The sequence below is a fragment of the Alosa sapidissima genome, chromosome 3 (genome assembly GCF_018492685.1).
Source record: "Alosa sapidissima isolate fAloSap1 chromosome 3, fAloSap1.pri, whole genome shotgun sequence".
Classification (NCBI taxonomy): Eukaryota; Metazoa; Chordata; class Actinopteri; order Clupeiformes; family Clupeidae; genus Alosa; species Alosa sapidissima.
In genome coordinates, this window is record NC_055959.1 from 24,848,451 (window position 1) to 24,870,267 (window position 21,817).

The window sequence follows — 21,817 nt, forward strand, 5'->3', positions numbered from 1 at the left end:
GAAAACTCTTTTATTTAGCTGAGCGTATGGCAGTTAAAAGACTGAAACTGAAAATGTCCAAAAATGCAAACAAATGCTTCAGTCTATCAATTACCATCTTAATATTGTAGAAATATTATAAAGGTGTCCTAAATGAAAATGTCATCTTTCCTCTTTGGGAAACCATCATGAAGAGGCAAAGGCAAGAGTACAACAATCGACTATAAGGTCCATTAGTGCGGCTAAAGTGTGCTGTCATGTTCCAGCAGAGCCTGTTGTCAGGTAGCAGGAAGTGCAGCTGCTGCAGCTCAATAAATGACTTTACAGCTATCAGTGGGGACCCAGATAACTAAATGACCCAGCATGACTGGTACTCAGGGGGAAGGGAGACCTTCGCTCCTCTTTTCCACTGTAACTGTTTGTTTCTTGACTGGCTCAGAGGTTGTAAAGGACAGGCTTAAATTACATGAACTCAAGGGGAATATCTTAACCTGCTGGGGCCCCTTTGACAGTGACAAATTCCTCTGCACCAGAGTGTCTGCTCACTGCAGTACATCCAAGAGTACCCTCCCCTTGCGCTCAGAGTACCGAGCTTTTCCAAATACTTAACTGAAACAGTGGGAACAACCAATAAATGACCTGCCATCTAACAGATTTTAAGCAGCTACACTTGGTTGTGTGGATCTACATCACACAGATCCCAAAGATATTAGTGTCAATAGCATTTTGTTTAAGAGATATCCAGATGCACAAATATACACACACACCCACACCAACACGCACGCACGCATGCACGCATGCACGCACACATACACACACGCACACACACACAAGGTGGATAAATCAGATTCTCTGCCAGGCTTTGCTGCAAAGTTCAAAGCTACTCTGTCCCTGGACCCCTCGCTCTTGTCTTCTTCGTTTTTTTTTCCCCACAGGGTTCTTGGACGTTTGATAGGCGCCGCACAGCCTGATGAAGCCAAAAAGCCCAGCTGCTGCTGAGGCCGGTCCGGCCGCGCTGATCCACCCCGCTCCGCCACGGCTCTGAGCTCAGCGTGAGGCGCACGCCGTCCAGCCCATCACAGTGTCCCACCAGCCGCGTGAGCATGGACGAGCAGCACAACACAGCACAGCACCACATGACACGACACACGCCCCTCTCGTGTCCCCTATCGCCGCACTGGGCTGTGTGTGGATCACGTTGGTCCAGTGCATTTGTCCCCTTGTTCTGTGACTGTAGCCCTGACTGACCCGAGACGCTAACGCTAATTAGTCTGTGAGCACAGATGTGAGAGCCGTAACAACACAGTGCCCCTTTCATGTCCCTATCATGAAAGGTGTGAAACATGCTAACACATTGTCCTCTTTCAGTGGTTCGTCCTAATTGACCTCACACACTAATTCATCTTTTTAAAGGGTCTTCAATGTGTGTGAGGGGTAATATGTTTTCATTAGGCGTAGGCGCACAGTGACAGAGTTTAATTAATGTACATATCAATCCACTTAGCCATGCTGTATCAGACAGATTACGATTACAATCAGGCGTTATGTAAAAAAAATGCTTTACCCCCCCCCCCCCCCCCCCACCCTGAATGCCACAGTACTGTGTTAGCATCCATAGAATAACTCAGCAGCATGCTGACTCAAAATGCTTGGATCCCATTCGAAATCAAAACAGGATTAAACCTTACATAATCAGCAGCCTTGACTCATTAGGAGAGAGAGGGGAAAAAACTGTCATGGAGAACATGCACATGCTCGGTGCGACTACATGGAAGTACAAGCCAAGTCTCAGCTCACTCTTGTTCAGCGAGCTAGCGGTCGTCCGGCAGTCGTGATGAGAACTGCTTTCCAGCAAACACACTTTCAGCCCGCAAAATGGCCTCTTTTCAAAATTCTGTCGCTAAACTTACTCTGTAAACTTCTTCAAACTGTTTCTCCTTATCTCAGTCTGCTTGAGGTCAGAGGTCAATAATGCCCCCATACCTGCTGGACTCCCTGTAGAAATTCAAAAGCTATTTGCCTGGCTCACCAGCCTTGTGAAATCTATTGCAAGAAATCTCAACAATAAGAACCTTGTGACGCCTTCTACAAAGTAGCTAAAGATGAAGCTTTTTGCCTTGTACGCATATGGTGCTGTGAGCCCACACATTTTGAATATCATATGGTAAGGCTTTTTTACTGTGGAAACAGAATAAAAGTTTCTCACAGTCTTGCACTTCACACAACTAGGCTGCTTCACCTCACAAAGGAATCCATTTTGGCATTGAAATAGAAGGTCTCTGTGAAGTTTTAGGCATAGTTGTGTTAGCACCCTTACACTGGGACTCTTCTCTGAAACCCTGGACATTTTTCTTTTCATATTGATAAACTAGAGTGGCAAGTTACGTTGGTCATGGCCTTGTTAGTATGATAATATGCCTTAAAATGATGCATCACATGCTATTATGCCTGCTGAAGCACCTCTTGAGCCCCCTCTCTCTTTGCACACTGAATCACCTCCACTTCATCTGTGTAACACAAAATACACAAATTTAACCTAATTTATAGAGGCTCATTGTGAATAAAGAGATGTGAATGAGTGCATCAAGTGGATTCATAAAAATTCATTTGACATCTTTTTACTCTATTCTATAAACAGCCAAGCCCTGTTTACGAGGAAGACATTGTTGTTTGTATGTGTCTGTTCTTCCCTTTTACACTCTTTTTTTTCTCTTTTTTTGACATTTGTTGCGAAGGTCGTGTAGCGCCTGTGGCACCAGTTGGCTTCTGTGGTGGAGGACGGTGACCTGGACCGGAGGATGAGCTGGTCAGATCCTGTGCCTGCCCACAGAGCGGGCGGACAGATCGGCCGCCTCCACACGGTGGCCATGAGGTGGGATGACTCCCAGCACACCCTCGGTCTGTTGACTGGCGTTCGCCACCGCTTTCTGTAAACAGAACCTGTGGGCCGTGAGCGCGAGCACTCGGGTTATGTAACGAATGTGTGGCATGTGCCTGTGTGTGTGTGTGTGTGTGTGTGTGTGTGAGAGAAAGAGTGCTTTATCATAACCTTTATTGAAAGAGTGTGTGGTATTTATGCTCGTGCACTATCAAGTATATGTAGTGGTTGTAATATAGTCTGTGTTGTCTTACTTGATGTATGTGAGTGCAGGAAAACAAGTTCTTCTTGAACATATGTGTGTGTGTGTGTGTGTGTGTGTGTGTGTGTGTGTGTGTGTGTGTGTGTGTGTGTGTGTGTGTGTGTGTGTGTGTGCGCGTGCATATGTGTGTGTTTGTGTGTGTGTGTGTGTGTGTGAGAGAGAGAGTGTGTGTATGACTGAGAGAGCGGCTTGAATCAAAAGTACTGCCGAATGAAACACCGACAGCATTAATCGCGGCCAAGCAGGACAATCCTGGATCAGCGTGCCAGAGCGAGTGTGACACGTGGCGGGGACACCTGTTCCCTGCCACATCTGGATGAAGTCCCTCCGGACGGCTGCTGTTTCCCCCTGCACATGTCTTTCAGCTGGTGTTGCCATTCATCTATTTCTGGCAACATCACATTGTTCATTGTTTTCTTTTTTGGTTGTTGTCTTCCGCGCATCAACCGTAAGCATCATCTTTAGTAGGAGAATGAGGCCTGACAAGGCGCTGACACATTTCATAGTGTGTGTGTGTGTTTGTGTTTGTGTTTGTGTCTGTGTCTGTGTCTGTGTCTGTGTCTGTGTGTGTGTGTGTGTGTGTGTGTGTGTGTGTGTGTGTGTGTGTGTGTGCATGCATGCGTGTGTATTTGTGTGTTTTTTCTGCTCAACACAACACAGTCAGTTGCAGCCTCTGAAATGTTCTACACGTGGGTGAGTGGGAGAGACTGGCTCTTTCATTCCTGAATACCAATGATACCTAAGACCAAGTCTGACACTGGGAAGTGGGGCTCTTACCTGAAAGATGTCCTCTGCACAACTCTTCCCCTCATCTTATCTTCCCCCTGCACTTGTACTTGAGGCCCTTTCAACAGGTCTGAGGAAGGGATTTGAAGTGTGAAAAGAGAGTGTGTTTTTGAGAGTGCAGTCATGGTTTTTGTGTATGCCCTTGTCTGTCTGTGCATGCCCATATTCCCCATGCATATTTTATTTGTGCACTTGGGTCTGTTGGTGTGCAAAGGGTTGTGTGTGGTAACAAGAATTGATTAGGACGATGTCCAAGGCCAATGAGTTAGGGTTCTTAGTTAGGATTCTTACTCTTTTAATCATTTTACAAATAAATTACTCCCTCGTTTCTCTCTCTCTTTCTCTCTCTCTCTCTCTCTCTCTCTCTCTCTCTCTCTCTCTCTCTCTCACACACACACACACACAGCTCTCTGATAGATCAGAGAGGGACCCATTGCTGGATGCTCTCAGACTGTCAGACATATTGGCTCTTCCAGAGAAGAATCAAAATTCATGAAAGACATCCAGCTAGCCTGGAGATGATTTTACACAAACACACACACACACACACACACACACACACACACACACACACACACACACACACACACACACACACACACACACACACAGACACACTGCAACTGGCTGAATATGAGGCTCCCACACATGACATAACACGAGCAGCACCGGTCATTAGTTGCAGGAGTTAAGGAATAATAGAGAATGCCCCATCCCCCCCCCACCCCACCCCATCTCCACCCCCACCCCCCACCCCCCACCCCATCTCCACCCCCCACCCCACCCCCCACCCCCCCATTGCGGCAAACGTATTGGGTTCTCCCACCCAGGGAATGCATGATTTAACCATCACAGGGTCATCACCAGATCCACTCACGCACACACAGCGCTGTGCTGCGAGGAATTGGATGTGCGCAAATGATCATATTGATGAAGATGATGAGGATGGTGACGATGATGATGATGTCTCATTTACAGGCTAGTTCAAGGCTACTGTAGTTTCATTTGTATAGACTTTTACTACACCCAGGGAATGCATGATTTAACCATCACAGGGTCATCACCAGATCCACTCACGCACACACAGCGCTGTGCTGCGAGGAATTGGATGTGCGCAAATGATCATATTGATGAAGATGATGAGGATGGTGACGATGATGATGATGTCTCATTTACAGGCTAGTTCAAGGCTACTGTAGTTTCATTTGTATAGACTTTTACTACACCCAGGGAATGCATGATTTAACCATCACAGGGTCATCACCAGATCCACTCACGCACACACAGCGCTGTGCTGCGAGGAATTGGATGTGCGCAAATGACCATATTGATGAAGATGATGAGGATGGTGATGATGATGATGATGTCTCATTTACAAGAACTGGGACAGAATGTGAATTAGGGATAAGCGTTCGCTTGTACTGACCCAGAAAATGTGGTAGCTCGGATCGGGAGGTGGACTCGGAGAGGAGCGAATTAATTCCTAATGGTGTGTGATGACACGATGCCTCCTCACTTGCAGCAGGAGGGGAGGGGGGTGCACTATGTGCTTCCCTACAAATATATACTAAGATACCCCCAACCCCCATGTTGAGTATCACTGACTACTGAGCTGCAGGGAAGTCACAGGGGTTCATACATTTGAACCAGCATGCTAGTTCATACATTTTTAAATGACCAAAGCAAAAATGTGTGTGACAAAGTGAAGAAGGGTCTACAAAGAACTGTTACTACTCAAATAGGCCTTGGTGGCTAAAGGAGTTCTTTATGTATAGAACGTGGTCTTTTGAGATGAAACAAGACTGCTGTGAAGACAGAATGGTCCCTACCAGACTCCTCAAAATCGTTCACATTTCTTTTTTTGCTGAGGGCTTCATCGGTTGGGGAACACAAACAAGCAGCTCTTGTTTTCTGCAGGGACAATACAATTCTTTTCAATACAAATGCAATAGATCAGAGTGTTGTGCAGCATGGATCAGATGTGGGTTTCAACCAGCTTCATAGTGCTACAGTCACTGATGACTGCAGCGCTCACTGTAGCACTGTAGACTCACTGTAGCATGATACAGAATGAGAGGGTTTTGTCTGGCTGTTTTTATCAACACAAAGCTCACTATGTTTTTGAACTTAATTTCTGTGATGAAGTAAAGCTGTCAACTGCACGGCACGCTGTAATCACACTCTGTTTGTGTCTACACTGAAAAGGCTAGTTCAAGGCTACTGTAGTTTCATTTGTATAGACTTTTTTTTCCATGGGACATTATTTGCCACATCCAGTACAGCTCAACCTTGAACAATACATGCAGAGAAACAGCACAGCACAGAACAGCACTGGAATGTAGTACAGCCTCATCTCCACCAGCAGCAGACCATTAAGCAGCTCTTTCTGAGCACCCTTTTCTCATTCACTTCTTCAGGTGTCTCAGGACACATAGGTATCTAACTCATAATGACTTCCTAAAAATGTAATAAAAGCAACAAATTATATAGTCGATCTTGAAACCTTGCGTCTCCTTTTGTTTACTCAAAACCTTGTGTGTGTTTTCCTTTTCTTCTCTCTCACTCACTCACACACCTCGCTGTCCACTCGCCCTCCCTGGACCTTTGAAAAACCCCATCCAATTCAGCAAAAACACCCACTTCAGCAATAACCTGATCCAAAAAAAACTTCCTTGTAGCTTACATAGCGTTTGAGGGCAAACACATCCAAGCAGCCAGCAACCAACCTGTCTCTAAAGAGCTCTCCCTCCATTTTTTTTTTGGCTTCTCAACATTCGAGGCAAACGGACATGTTTACTGATGTGCTGTGAGAACGCTTGTCAACAAGATCATGTAATGAATGGCAAAACAGGGGGCCCTGTCTGCTTGCGTTTATTTTTTTATTTTTTCTCTGTTTCAGTGAATCTCTGTCTCCCTTTCTGCCCAGATTTATTCATTGAAATTTGTGGCAGATGAGCCAGCCTCCCGGAGGGGATATCGAGCGGCAGAGCCTATCTGCTCTCGGCATCTGTCAGCGCCGTCCACCAGTAGTTTTACTCCGCCTGTTGATTGACAGGAAGCAGCATGCCTGTGAAGTTTCTGATATTTTGAATAAGTATGTGAATAGAACGTGGTATTACCAGTCCCCATCCACCATCCTTCCCGCAGGATTCTGTTGCATCCGCCACACACAGCCGTGCCACGTCAGCCAGTCACACTATTCTAATCGTTGATTTGCAGTGAGAAAGGTTGGGAATAAGTACCCACCAGCCCAGCACTAAACTCAGAGCGTAGTAAACAAAATCGGATATTTCAGGCAGTAAAAGCCCCGGTAAGAACCAAACTAGATTTTGTTCAAATCTACACACCTATGGCTACTGAAAAATGGAAGGTTAATTTCACAAATGTTATTTTGAAGTATTAAAAAACATTGTTGTTTTAGAATTTTCGAACGAAATGGTTGGTAATTAGCACGTTTACGATACTAACTCTGTGTTGGTACTTTCACTTCCAAACAAGACAGACTGTTTCAACTCCAGCCTTCACCTCTTCTGAGGATTTAACGCACCAAAGTCTCACATGTTTAACAAATCCTTAAGAGTTAGTTTGTGCTGATGGATGTTCTGGATGGATCTTCTGCCCAGCACATGACAGTTTACAGTAAACAAGTGATGGTAAAACCAACCACTTCATGAAACCCCTCCCACCCCCCACCCTGCCCTCCATGAGGACTTTCTTCATCAAACTCCTCACATGGTGCTATAGTTCACGACCCCCCAGGGTGTCGGGGTAATAACGGTGCGGGTGAATGCGACGGTAAACCTGCTGCTCGGCAGCTGCAGAGCAAAGCTCCTCTCCAGACAGGTGGAGGGACCCTGGCTCTGGGCCTCGCTGTGCTTCTGAGGGTATATATGCCCTGAGCACCGGCTTCAAAGGTCCACCAGGCACAGCTGCAGTGATATATCATTCTTTTTGTGTTTCTCTCTCTAACTCTTCTCTCACTGTCTCTTTCTCGCTATCTCTCTCTCTCTCTCTCTCTCTCTCTCTGCAGATCTTTTTTATATCGGTCACAAAGGGAGACAACAAAAGGCTGCATCACGAGGGCTGATCCTTCCTAAAGCCTGTCCTCCACTTCTCTTACACAAATAGGAATTCATACACACAGGCAGACATACCCACATATGGACATACACACAACAACACACACACACTGGACACCTGTGCAGAAAAATGCATGTGGATTATTGCATTCACGGACATGTGCACACACACACTCACCCATGGCCACCCCTATTCAACTATACTACCTCATAAATGCACACACACACACACATTTGAACTGTTTTCAGAAATGTCCTCCGCACTATATGTGGACAGATGTCTGACCCTTCGGGTGATTCAGATATGATGCTTACATGCGGACATTATGTGTGAACGACACCGACGCACATGAACAGAATCTTTCCGTGGTTGAACACGCGCATGAACAGAATCTCTGCATGTTCTTTATTTCATTCAGATATGAGTTCATTTACATAATGTCCGTCAGAAATACTAGGAGTAAGAGCCACCTAAGTTTGGAGTTCCAAATGTCAGGATATTTTTTTGCATGCAGACTTACACCTATGTCTGAAAGCAGCTACACACACACACACACACACACACACACACCACACACAAATATACACACACTCATGGCCACACAATATTAACCTATACCCAACTATACTGCCTCATAAATGCACACACACACACACAAAGAGCACAAAAAGCACGTGGAGTGGAGAGTGAGAAATAAGGCGTCTCATCATGAGTGAGATGGAGTGGAGGGAGAGAGAATGAATGCTTTGGTTTGACGTTGCATGAACCCCAGGGTTTCAGCTCTCTTTTCATGTCTATTACAGCCTCACTTCTCATGGATGACTGAATGAGGGAGAGAGTGTCATATGTGTGCGTGTGTCTGCATCTGTGTGAGTGAGTGTGAAAGAGAGAGAGAGAGAGAGAGAGAGAGACCACTGTGCTTGAAAGATGAATGATCCTTTGTGATGTGGAGATGCTGACGTCTCAGCTGACAATGGGTGAGCAGTGACGCATCTGGGCTCTGCTGCCTCTGTCAGAGCCTAGGGAAGTGTTTTTAACCTCCTCGCACACGTGCTACATGCAAATGTAAAAGATATATCTAATTTATCAAATAGGAAAGGCACATGGAGTTTCACGCACCACTGACGTGATGAATTATTTGCTTGTGAGTTTTGAAAAATAAGCTCCACAGATCTCCTTGGATAAAAGCTGATCAGAGAGCCAAACGAATTTGTTTTAGTGGGGGATGAAGAAGCAGAGAAGACAGAGGTGGTGTGGGGGGACCTCAGAGTGTGTGTGTACGTGGACGTGTGTGTGTGTTTTATGTGTGTGTGCTTGTGCCTGTGAATGCGAGTAGACGTGCATGGATGTGTGTGAGCCTAAACAATTATATTGTGAGGCAGAAAAGATACATTTGGGAGGAGACATTTCTGTTATGGCTGCCATAAACCATATCAATCTCTATTGCTGTGAAACTGATATGAAAGAAACCTACTGTTCTCACAGAAACATGGACAAAGCCCAACAGCCTTTGTAACTGACCAATTTCAGCTGGCAGACCAGGGTATGGTTTTCCAATATTTGAAACTCACAGATTTATGTCTGATTGCATGGTAAATCAACACACACACACACACACACACAAATACAGATGTACATACAAATTATATGGAATAAATAGATAAATAAAGACATGAAAGCAGGCAATAATTCATTTGTTCTCCATCCAGTCACTCTTTGTTTATTTCCTGGCACACCAAGGTGAGTGGGAGAAACACAAAATGTGCCTCGCCACTGAAACTGTGACTCACAAAAACACAGCATGACATGCACACTGATGCAAGCTCCATCCAACAACACAGCCCTAAAAAATATGACACGGCATGATGACAAATCTTCTGCCAAATGCCTCACAATATATCATCTGCTTATCTACACATCTGTGTAATGCAAATATGAATTAGTGCTATTATAACACCCCGCATATAAACACTATGATTACTGTAAACTATAAACACCGGCCATATTGTCTGTGTTCCACAAGGCCTGTTTTGAAAGGCCGGCTAGTGGAGCTGCTTTGTGTAGGGAGCAAACATAGTGACGAGAGTGGGCTGGTGCTCTCCACACACACAGAGCGAGAGCGAGAGCGAGCGTAAGTACGAGAGCGAGGGGGCCTGATGAGAAGCCGGTCCATTAAAACAAACATTTGAGAGGCACAGCTCTCTCCGGCAGCATGGCAGCCTCGGTGCTTTGTTGCATTATTAATGGCCACCGAGACCCCGAGATTTGAAAGTTTCTCCATTTTTTTTTCCTCCTTCTTTTTTTTCCACATTTGCGCTCATTCTAGCAATTTATCTGTGTGAATCTCTCTGCTATGGCCTGAGCACACCAGACCCTGTTCAGCATGGCGCTGCTGTAACCTTACCATGTCTCTGTGTTACTGTACGTTTTAAAAACAAACAAAATTATTGTCTGCACCCCGGTGGATTTATCTATACCTTTGTTGCATCCTCCGGTTAAATGATGATTTGAGAAGTTATAACCCTGAATCAGAAAAAGTTGGGACGCTGTGTAAAATGCAAATAAAAACAGAATGTGAAAATCTACAAGTCTCGAAAACCCATAGTTAGCTCCAAAAAGAATGTAGACAACATATATATAAGTATAAGTACACTCTTTTGATCCCGTGAGGGAAATTTGGTCTCTGCATTTATCCCAATCCATGAATTAGTGAAACACACTCAGCACACACTAATCCCGGCGCAGTGAGCTGCCTGCAACAACAGCGGCGCTCGGGGAGCAGTGAGGGGTTAGGTGCCTTGCTCAAGGGCACTTCAGCCGTGCCTACTAGTCGGGGTTCGAACCGGCAACCCTCCGGTTACAAGTCCGAAGCACTAACCAGTAGGCCACGGCTGCCCCTTTAAATATAAAATGTTGAAAATGACAAATTTGCCTATTTCATGGAAATTATATGTTCATTTTAAAAATTGATGCCAGCAACATGTTTCAAAAGTTGTGACAGGGTTATATGTACCACTGTGCGGCTTCACCTCTTCATTTAACACAATTCTGTTAATGTCTAGGAACTGAGGAAACCAGTTGCTAGAGTTTTGAGAAGGAAATGTTGTCCCATTCCTGCCCGATGTGCAAGATGCCCATGCTGTAGTCACTAATGCACCCCCACACCATCATAGATGTTGGGTTTCGAACTGGGCACTAAAACAAGTTGGATAGCTTGGATACTTGGACAGGCCCTCTCCCCCTTTAGCCCAGATAAGTCCATGTTTTCCAAAAAGAATTGCACATTTTGATTGGTCTAACCACAGGACATTTTCCCACTTCACCTCAGTCCATTTTAAACATGCTCAGGCCCAGATAAGACGGTGGTATTTCTGTATCAAGTCTAAATACAATTTTGGCTGTGGCATGGTAAAGTTTACACTAGCATTTCTAAATTAAGTATCAAACTTTGTTCATAGACAATGCTTTTCCTGAGCCAATACAGTGATTTTCTTTACAGAAACAGGCCTGGTTTCAATGCAGAGCCATCTGAGGTCTAAAAGACCACGGGCATCCAATATTGTTTTTCAGCTCTATCCCTTGTTTGCAAATATTTCTCTGGATTCTTTGACTATTTTAATGATATCACTGTAAATGATGAACTCCCCAAATACTTCATAATGTCATGTTAAGAAGGATTAAAACTACATTGTTTCATTAATTTTGTCCACACAGGTTTACACAGAGTGATGAATACCCCTACACCTTTTCTTCTAAGAGACTCTGCCTCTCTGGGATGCTCTTTTTCATACCCTATCATGTTGCCAGTTTCCCTAATTAGTTATGAAATATTCATCCTCCATCTTTATCATTACACAACTTTTCCAGCATTTTGTTGACCCGTCCCAACATTTTTTAAATGTGTTGCTAGTATCAAATGAACATATATTTTCCATGAAATAGTCAAATTTGTAATTTTCAACATTTGATATATATACTGTATTGATGTGTCCTTTTTGCAGCTAAATATGAGTTTACGAGATTTGCAGATTATTTGCAGATTTGGGGTTGTATTTGCAGATTATTTGCAGATTTGGGGTTGTATTTTTTTAACTGGCTGTTTATTATATGTAATGTACACAATGCATATGTTGCAAGAACTAAAAAGAATAAGAATTTATGCACTATTCCTTTTTTATGCTCTTTTCCTTTTCTTTGCATCTTCCGTCAAGGGTTTTCGCTGCTTCTTCGCCGGCTCTGCCATTATACACACGTTTGCAACAATCGCTAGCGTTTCGTTAGCCTCCCTCTGTGCTGTGGATGCAGGATGGAAACTGAAACTGCTTCGGTCGCCGGGTACGATACACTGAACTTGCAAGCGGGATATTCTTCCTACAGGCAGTAGGGGCGGGCGAGAGAGTCTTAATTCGCCATGTAATGAGTCATTTAACCATACCGACTTACGAAGATGAGTAATTAACACGAAAACGTTGCCTGGTGTCCCTTTAATGAGGTGTCCCACTAACAAAATTCCCCCTTACAACCCATACAGTACCAACTTCCAACTTCATTTTCTCAGGTGTAATGGGAATGGTACCAACTTCCCACTTCATTTGCTCAGGTGTAATGGGAATGGTAGGCTTACAAGATAATGAGCACAAATAAAATGTATAATAATGGGCGGATATAAAATAAATGAACACAAAAACGGACTCACAGTTACAACCTTATTGTTTGAAACTCATGCAGATTTAATCAACTTAAAAGTGCTCAAAACAAAGGGAACACTGTTTCCTACTTACAGCAGTCATCCCGTATGCTTGAGGGAGTTGAAATTAGAAATGTCTTAATGCGGTGCTTAAGTATGCAAACTCCTCACATGCTTCTCTTCTCTCTAGAAAATGTGATTATTCATTTATTACCATTAAGTAAAAGGTGGCATGTAAAGTGCAGTGCGTGCTATGGGTACAATATGTTTCTTGTTTGTATGTGTGTGTGTGTGTGTGTGTGTGTGTGTGACATCAATGGAATCAGATGATAAACTGAAATTCAATGGAAAATGGCTGTACTTTTTGGGAGGAAAACGGAGAACCACGTTCGACTTTTCTTTGTTCAGAGAGGTGCATAGAAATTACATTAAATCTGCTCTCATAATCACCATTTGTCCTTTTCATAGGTCAGGTTGGTCACATCAGCCAAGCGAAGTTGACTCACGATGCTAACTCCATGCACTTCAGACAACGAGTGAGAACGGCCTTTTCAATAACTCCTTCATCAGTTCTCTTTTGATATCATGGCTGCTAGGCAAGCCCAGTTAAATCCACCTTCACTTTCAACTCCTACTCCTCTATGACTGACTTCTTTCAAGTCTTCCCAGTCCTCTTTGGCACAAGAGTAATTATCCTTACAGACAAAAGTGTCTATCAGTGGATATAATGTAAATTCACATTTTCACTCTCATGTGATCTCTGCTTGATATGCTTTAGGCTTTATGAGAGACTTAAGATTTTGCTAAAAAAAATGATAATTTGAAGTCTATATTGTAATACAGTGCAAACACATTGTTTGAAAAGGTATAACAGTGAAAACAATTGAGGTAACTGAAGTCAATAATTGTTTACTAAGCTGTGAAGGGAGTTGCTGACAGGGGCTTGATGATAACATGCTATTAATGATTGGGCAATAACATTGTGCTTAGTATTTTGTTTATCAGACAGTATAATCAGAGTTTAGGATCCAAAATACGCTTTAGGGCTCAATTTTAAAGGATTAATGATAATAGAACAGTTATTAACATTCAAACCACCGTTTTTCCTCCACACATCTGCAGGCAAGCAAATACTATTTTATCAATGTGTTTGGCTCTTCAAACACAATTGTGTGGTATTTGGTCTTCTCTTTTAAATAAATAAATAAATAAATATGCCTCTGGGTGTTTGGGAGAGTTTTTTTTGTCACCCTGTGTTTGGTCATTTGCTGAACATAATAGTGTAGCTTGGGGGGATAGTTTGTTATAGATAACACAAGTCTTATCACTTGCGTTCAAACCTTAGTGGAGTCATCTGGATGTTGGATGATATGTTTAATGTTGCCCAGGCAAACTTGCTGGTACAGTGTCATCTGTAAGGCCACAGAGAAACAATCTGCACTTAACCAAAAGCCATTACACTGTCAAACTGAGTTGTTTTTGCGAGCAAAACTGTCTATGACCCACCTACCCATGGCCCTTTACCACTAAGGAAATATATATTTTTCTCATTTTCTTAGAGAATGACCTACGAAAAAAAAGTCACAAAAATAAATATCTACTTTCAGACACCTAAGCTGTCATGGAAGAGGCTCTTTCCATGGAAGTTGTTCTTGCTGTTATGAACTTCCCAAGAGTAACTTTCTTTCTACTTCAGTGAGGTGCTGGAGTTTCCTCTTCCCCTTCCTCTTCCTGGCTCATCTCCCTGAAGCCCATGAGTCAAAGGTTGGGTTTCGAGCCTTTCTTTTGGTTCAGGAGCATCTGCATAAAATATGAATGAGTGTTCTTGCTCATACTGCTCCCAGGCTTGGGTATCAAAGGCAGGAAATCAGCTTCCTCTTTGTAGAACAAAGAAAGTCAGTTTAGTGAGTGAGTGAGAATGATATCCTGATGCAACCAAGACCATGTACAGTAGCTAACTAGCTTTGAGTGGGCAGACGCATATAACTGGGGTTTATTATCAGTAAAGAGAGATGATTGCTATAGCTGTGGTTGAGTGTGTGCATGTACCGTATGAGCGCTCTTCTCTGTATTTCTGAATCACCTCTACTGGTTTGAAGAGTAATAACGCCAATAAGTCTGAAGTCAATTTCTCTCCAGCAGGGAAAGAGGAAAGAAACATTTTTTTTTTTCTTTACAACTGAGTGAAATGAAAACCAGACAAGAGAAGAGCCTAGTGATTTCCCTAGTGATGTTTGCAACACTGCAACTGGTCTTGAGGCGAATAAGTTGTGTGTGTGTGTGTGTGGAAGAATACCTGTGTATGAGAGATAGAAGGAAGAGGAAACTCTCTCTCTCTCTGTGTATGTGTGTGAAAGCAGTATTGATGTGTGTTTGTGTAGATGTCATAGTTTGAGGGGAAGAATGAGGAAAGTTTAAGGAAACTAAAAAATGGGACAAATGACGACACTCACTTACAACTCAGGCTTCTATAGAGTACAGATACATCATTTCAACTGGGCCTGTGCTGACTAGGCCTACAACATGTGCTTTTTGACATTTTCAAATAGCATAAAGGAAGTCAAAGGGGGGTAAACTGTGTCTGACTGTCTTTAGGTTGGGTTTGGCTCATACATATTATACATACACATGTATTATACATGTTTAGCATCTTAGTCAATGTTCTCCAAAGTGAATTACAAAGGAGATACAAATACATAAAATTCCCCATAGGGTACAATCCAGTTCAAGACTTTGCTGTTGCCTCATAAAGAGAAGAGCCAATCCTTCCTGCAGTGGTTGCAAAAGATGAAAGCTGAGACACATACCCACAGAGGTCGCTTTGCTTTTTGGATTCTCGCCATTTAGTTTGAGCTGCCCGCAGTTTGATCCACATTGCAGAGCCTCAGTGAGCCAGTGGCTGGAGGGGGTGGCACAGACAGTCTGCCTGCCTCAGGGGCTGGCGGAAGGGACAGTGAAAAAATAAAGAACATGGCACGGGGCAGGACACAGTAGTGCATGTGGCATGGGCAACCTCGGCCGATGAGAGCACAGCAGGGAGGGGGAGAGTGGTGAGGACCAATTAGGATGACAAACGAGTGCATGTATGAGAGACTGAGCCAGGATGCTAAGAGGCTATAGCAGGAATAGCGTGGGGATTTTCTGTGTCTGAGAACGTAAGAATTTGTGTGGGAATGACAAATGACCTGTTGTACTGTGATTCAATCAAAAGTCAGGAGGACACTCTGTGGATTGTTTGCTTTATAAGTTGGCCATGTACAGACTTTTATGTGCATCATAGCAGCTAAAGGCTTTGTCCATGGTTCTGGCCAAATGTTGTTGATGCAGTATTTGAACTCAACAGGCAATCCCAGTAGACCCATCGATTCTGTGCTCCTGAAGTAATGTGTAGATTGGCTGGTGTTGTTTTATGGCTCAGTCCGAGCCACCTTGTTTATTTCGCGGGACTGTGTGCAAACACCAGCATTTTTATTTGAGCGCATGCTCAGTACAGACTGCTAGAGGACTGTGGGGAGTGATTCACTGGAGTCCAAAAAATCACATCAAGTGTGAAACGCATCAGAGTTTTTAAAAGTTTTAAATGACAAAGCTATTTTAAAATTCTGTTCAAAAAAAGAGTTTTTTCTTTTGTTAGGTATCACGAAAGTGTATTGTACTAGAATCAGACACTACGCCTTTTAATAAGTTGTTCTGGAAGGATATACCATGAAAAAACAAGGGTGTGTGGAAGTAGATATTCATGTCATGCAAAGGTATCACTGGAATAATAATAATCTTCTGGAAGGTCAGACATATCTACCTCATCAGCAATGTCCAGCTTAGCTTGCTTTGTGAGTGCTCTTTGAAATCACACTGATACTGACTCAGTCAGTCAGGCATACTATCACCTTCAGGATAACTGCCGATACCACAGGTGCTTTCACTTTGTATTTTCTTTCCGAAATGTCTTCCATTGTCATGGTGTTTTGAAAGCAATGATAGGTTGCAGAACAATTTTCATTAAAAAAGAACAACATAGCTCTGCGACAGCATGAAATCTTAGATGATCAGAGCTTTCAACTCATCATGCACGAATAAATCTTCCCTTTCACGAAATAACAAGATCTACAAAGTGGAGTCTGATAGGGCTCCATGGCCCAGAGGATGAGTAGTTTCCCTGCAGACTGCCTGTGTTAAATAGTAAAGTCCCTTCCTTTATCACCCCATCTATCTTTCCAATCATCTCATCACCTTGTTTGTCCTCTCTTCTCCACAAATGCAAGCTGTGGGAGTATTATACTCATCTGAATAATATATCTGCGTCCCAAAGAGGACCAAGAGGAAAAGGTATCATTCGGTGAGCTCTTTCACTGGTTAATAGGATGGGACACACTAATGTGAGTTTTGAAACAAGCCTATCATATGCACACAGTGACTCACTTTCTCATTTTCACCAAGAACAAAACAATGTTGTGAGACGTTTGCAACACTGCTGCAGCTTAAATGAAGAACTGCATCTCAAATACCATACATCTCTTCTTGAATTACATTAGTAGGTGCCAAACTGAAAGGCGTTGTATGGGGTGGAAATGAATTCTAACAGTGAATAGAGCTCTATAGCAACATCAAAGGTCATTGTCAGTATGTTCAAGGCCAGAGGTATTATGGACAGCAATTATGGTCAGTGCTCTTTTGGATTACCATTCATTGAAGACGCTCAACTATGCTCTCTTTTTATGGCGTTATGGTCTGTTTGTCCACTTTCAATGAAAGTGTGTTAGAAGGAGCCAAAGTCTGAGGCTAAGATATACTGTAGGTGAGAGGAACAGAGAGAGAGAGAGAAAGAGAGAGAGAGAGATGGATAGGATATGTGACCACAGATGTAACCATAAAGACACATAAAGACTGACACATTCGGGCACACATGACATAAAGAGAGAGACAGAGATGGAGATGCATTGAAGTAACCCCTGAAGTGTTTGAGAAACACAAAGTGGGAGAGGGACTGAGAGATACTGGAGGAGGTGGATGAGAGAGAGAGAGAGAGAGAAAAAAAAAAAGTGCCTGTGACACTGATACAATCCCTGACAGACACAGACAGAAGGAGATGGAGGGTGTGTGTGTGAGAGAGAGAGAGAGACAGACAGAGAGAGAGAGAGAGAAGGTGGGAAAAGCAAGGGGAAAGCAAAAAGAGTGGGTTAGCTGTATTGGATTGAAGAGCACGTCCTGCCTCATCGTACTCTTCTGCGTCATTAAGACAGGTTGGCCAAGACTGATGAGGTGTATGCATACGTACTCTCCCTTCCCCAACCCCCCCTCCTTGCGGAACACATAAAAGTCGACACAGATGAATGATTTATGCCCAAGGTGCCATGGTGGAGGGGAGAGGGGGTGGGTCGCAACACAGCAAAACAACGCGTTGAGACCCTAATGAGCGCGCTCCTGTTTGCTTAGCCATCCAGGACGACTCGGCCGCCTTGCCCCCATCCTCTCCTCCCCCACGCTGAAATATTGATCAGCTCGCAGCCTCACCACCCGCTGCTCTTTAAAAAGGGATCCACCTTGTCTGAGGGGATGTGTGTGTTTTGGGGGGGGGGGGGGGGGGGGGGGGTGTGGAATTATATTCTTTGCATTATATGGATATGAGCTATTGTATATGAGCTATTGTAAGAGAGGATCAACAAGAGAGAGAGGAAGATAGATAGAGAGGTAGAGAAAGGGAAGCACGTTCTTTTTAATTATGAAATGCTATGCAGTTTTAAACAGCCTTGCACAATTTAATCTTTTATTTGGCAATATAGACATTCAAATTTATGTTAAATCCATTAAACCTGATCATTATTTTTTTAAGAATTTCAACACGGTGCCCATAGTTGTATAATTGTTAACACTTTTTTGATAGCCATGGCAAATTTGTTTCAATTTTTAACTATTGGTTATTGGCAAATTGTATGAGTGATGTGATATGATCTCATGAATGGACTTCTAGTATAAGTATAAGTAAGTATAAGTATATATACTCTTTTGATCCCGTGAGGGAAATTTGGTCTCTGCATTTATCTCAATCCGTGAATTAGTGAAACACACTCAGCACACAGTAAACACACAGTGAGGTGAAGCACACACTAATCCTGACGCAGTGGGCTGCCTGCTACAGCGGCGCTCGGGGAGCAGTGAAGGGTTAGGTGCCTTGCTCAAGGACACTTCAGCCGTTCCTACTGGTCGGGGTTCGAACCGGTAACCCTCCGAAGCCCAAAGCCCTAAGTAGGTCACGGCTGCCTAGTACTGCAAGAATAGGCTGTATTTCACTGCATTCATTGTCAACTCTTATCTTAGAGTTTTCAATCTGTAATCCCAGTGAGCTCTGTGGTGTAGAGATACAGGCTGGCAACTGTAAACAAAGATGTACACTCTGCCCTTATTGTGTCAGTCTTCACAGCACATATGTTTAAACAGAAGATTTCCTTTCCACCTACACACTTCAATTCCATGATAGCTTCAGCGAAAGTTCTACTAGGAAGACTCGTAGTGTAGCTTACTCCTCCCATGCTTACACGGAGCCAATCTTAGCTTTGCCTACTTTCGGGAAAGCCCTGCAATCTGATCATTCAGTCATTCAATCAGCGCTAGCCTATAGGAATTCAGTGGGCTCTTTAAATATGTACCACCTAACACTGCTTCTGCTTCTCAGTACGCTGACTTTGACGTCCTAGCTCAGGCTTCCGCGTGGACCTGGGCTCTCTGCATTTTTACATTCGCCCCTTCTGCCCTCAGTGGCGTTACTTGTTACAATCCTACCGCGCTCGTTTGCTGCGCTGTTCAGACCTGTGCGTCCTTCAATCAGGGCCATGCATGTCGCTTCATCGCTAATCTCTGCATATCGGAGCCAGTCACGCTCACGATGTTGCAGCCTTCAATTCACGATAACCTACTGCCGGGTCGCCGTCCTCGCGCAACTCTGTTGCAGGCCCATGTCGTTTTCGGCAACAATTTCTCAAGCTTCAGCGTCTGGTTGGTAAGGTTATCGTGCTCTCTCTTCCCAAGCTCCTCGAGCTGGGCTACACTCTACCCACAGTCATGCAACCTGCTTGCCAACGATATTCGGCGGGCAGCAAACAAACTGACTTGTCTGACACGGTTTAACTTTCACTTAAGCCTCCTTACATAATTCCTGCTGATTTTATAATCCTTGCGATTTGTGCTGTAAATTGCTGGCCTGCACCACGCTGCCGTTGAACCCAACCCTGTATTAAGACTTGTTTAATTGATGTTCTACACTCACTGTGGTTATCTCGATGTCTACCTTGGTTGAGCGTCGTCAAACCAGTTGTCTTTTTGTGTAGCCTCTTAATTTGCCTCGCTGCTCGTTGGGCTGCATAGGCTTTAGGCTAGGCTACTCGTCTGCTGGACCTTCGGTTCAGGTATCACTCCTTGTGCATGGCTGCGGGAAGCCAGTTCATCGTTGCGTTCGTTTAATCATCAGGGATTGCGTCCTATACCTCCTGGTAGGAAGTCTACACGGCCTTCCTCGGGTGATTCTCTGCATGCACTTGCCGTTGCTCAAACTACTCTCAGCTACCGCTGATCTGTCATGTCCCAGGTATGCCGTGACGTCCCCGGCGTTCTCGGCTATCTGGGTTCTCAATTTTGGGGGGTTTTACACTAACCTGACCCTAGCCAGATGAATGTCGCTCCGCCTAGCTTCACTCACATCTATCTGGGACATCTTCCATTTAGAGTGATTTCTCCAACCAACTTTATGGTTTAGCCAATCAGGACGCAGGGCGGGAGTTTCATAGATGTGACAGCGTAGAAGCGACTGTGAGTCTGTTATTAGCGTCACGGGTTGGCTTCGATGTGAGTGGTTGAAGTAGCACGTCAATAGATGACGGACAAGTGGCTTATTCAATCATATGCACGGATTTTTTGATTAGGCCCAGCCTTCTGAAGCAACACTTCAATGGATCGGTTCCAGATGGATGAGTGGAGCTAGGCGGAGCGAAATTCATCTGGCTATTGCCAGGTTAGTCTTACACCAAAGCTCGAACCAAAATGACGGCACGCTGGCCCATGGTCATCAATTGCCAGTATGTCACACAAGCTATTATCTAGGCAATAATAGGTGTTTTCTTTTCAATGCCCGTATTATGTCAGTGTTCATGAGCTGACACCACAGTGTGGGCTCATGCCCACATGGTTGAGCTTTTAATTAAGAAGCTGTGTCATTTGTGTATGTAACATATCCTTCTAGCGTCTTTTGTATGTGTAAAATGTCTTTTCTGATTCCGTATCGTGTATTGGGTTCCTAGGAATTCTATGGCAGGCCTCACTTTGCTCACTGCCCACCAGTGGGTCGCTTCAGCACTCCATATATTGGTGTTAATGGTTACCGGCTGTTCATGATTGTCGGCAATTTTACATTTCGCTAGTTGTGGTTTAAGTGGTGGCCTATGCTGGAAGTTCGTTGATCACGACTACCAACGTAGCCGTTGGCTGGTTGTTTTACCGATTACGATGCTACATGTCGCCTGTCTAACCACTCCTTCCTTCTCGCAGGTCAAACAGAGCGGTCCATCATCACTGGCAGACTCAAGTCTCCTTCAGGCCAACGCCGCGCCCTTCATGCACTCTCTTTAGACACAACGGGTCTCTGCGTGTCCGTGTGATTTCAGCCCATCTAGTCACGCCATCAGTCACATTGATTGCTGACTCGAATTGCCGTTTTAGCAGGATCCTCTGCAAATAATGTGTACTCTAATTTCCATTCTCCTATTTTGCCTTGGCTGTTTTGTTTTTGGCAGATATGCTCACCCGAAGTGATCGCGCCAGGGACTTCCTTTTACATTCTCCTCCCAATCTTTAATTTGCTAACCCCTGCAGGTGCATCATGCCTCCCCTCTTCCGTTGAGGGGATGCAGTTCGTCAATGGAGAAGCAGTTCCACATATCACACTAACATCTACTTTCTTACAGGGATGGCAGTGCCGGTTCACGGAATCACGCAATCGTGTGGATCATGTTTCCAGTTCATACTGGAGGGGGGTCATCCCTCCGTCTTCACAAATCTCCCGAAGGCCAGCGCTTTCGAGGATATCTCCTCTTGTAGCACGGCTTAAAACTAGCCTTCCTAATCCCAGCACTTATCACCTGTCTAGAACTGACTCTTG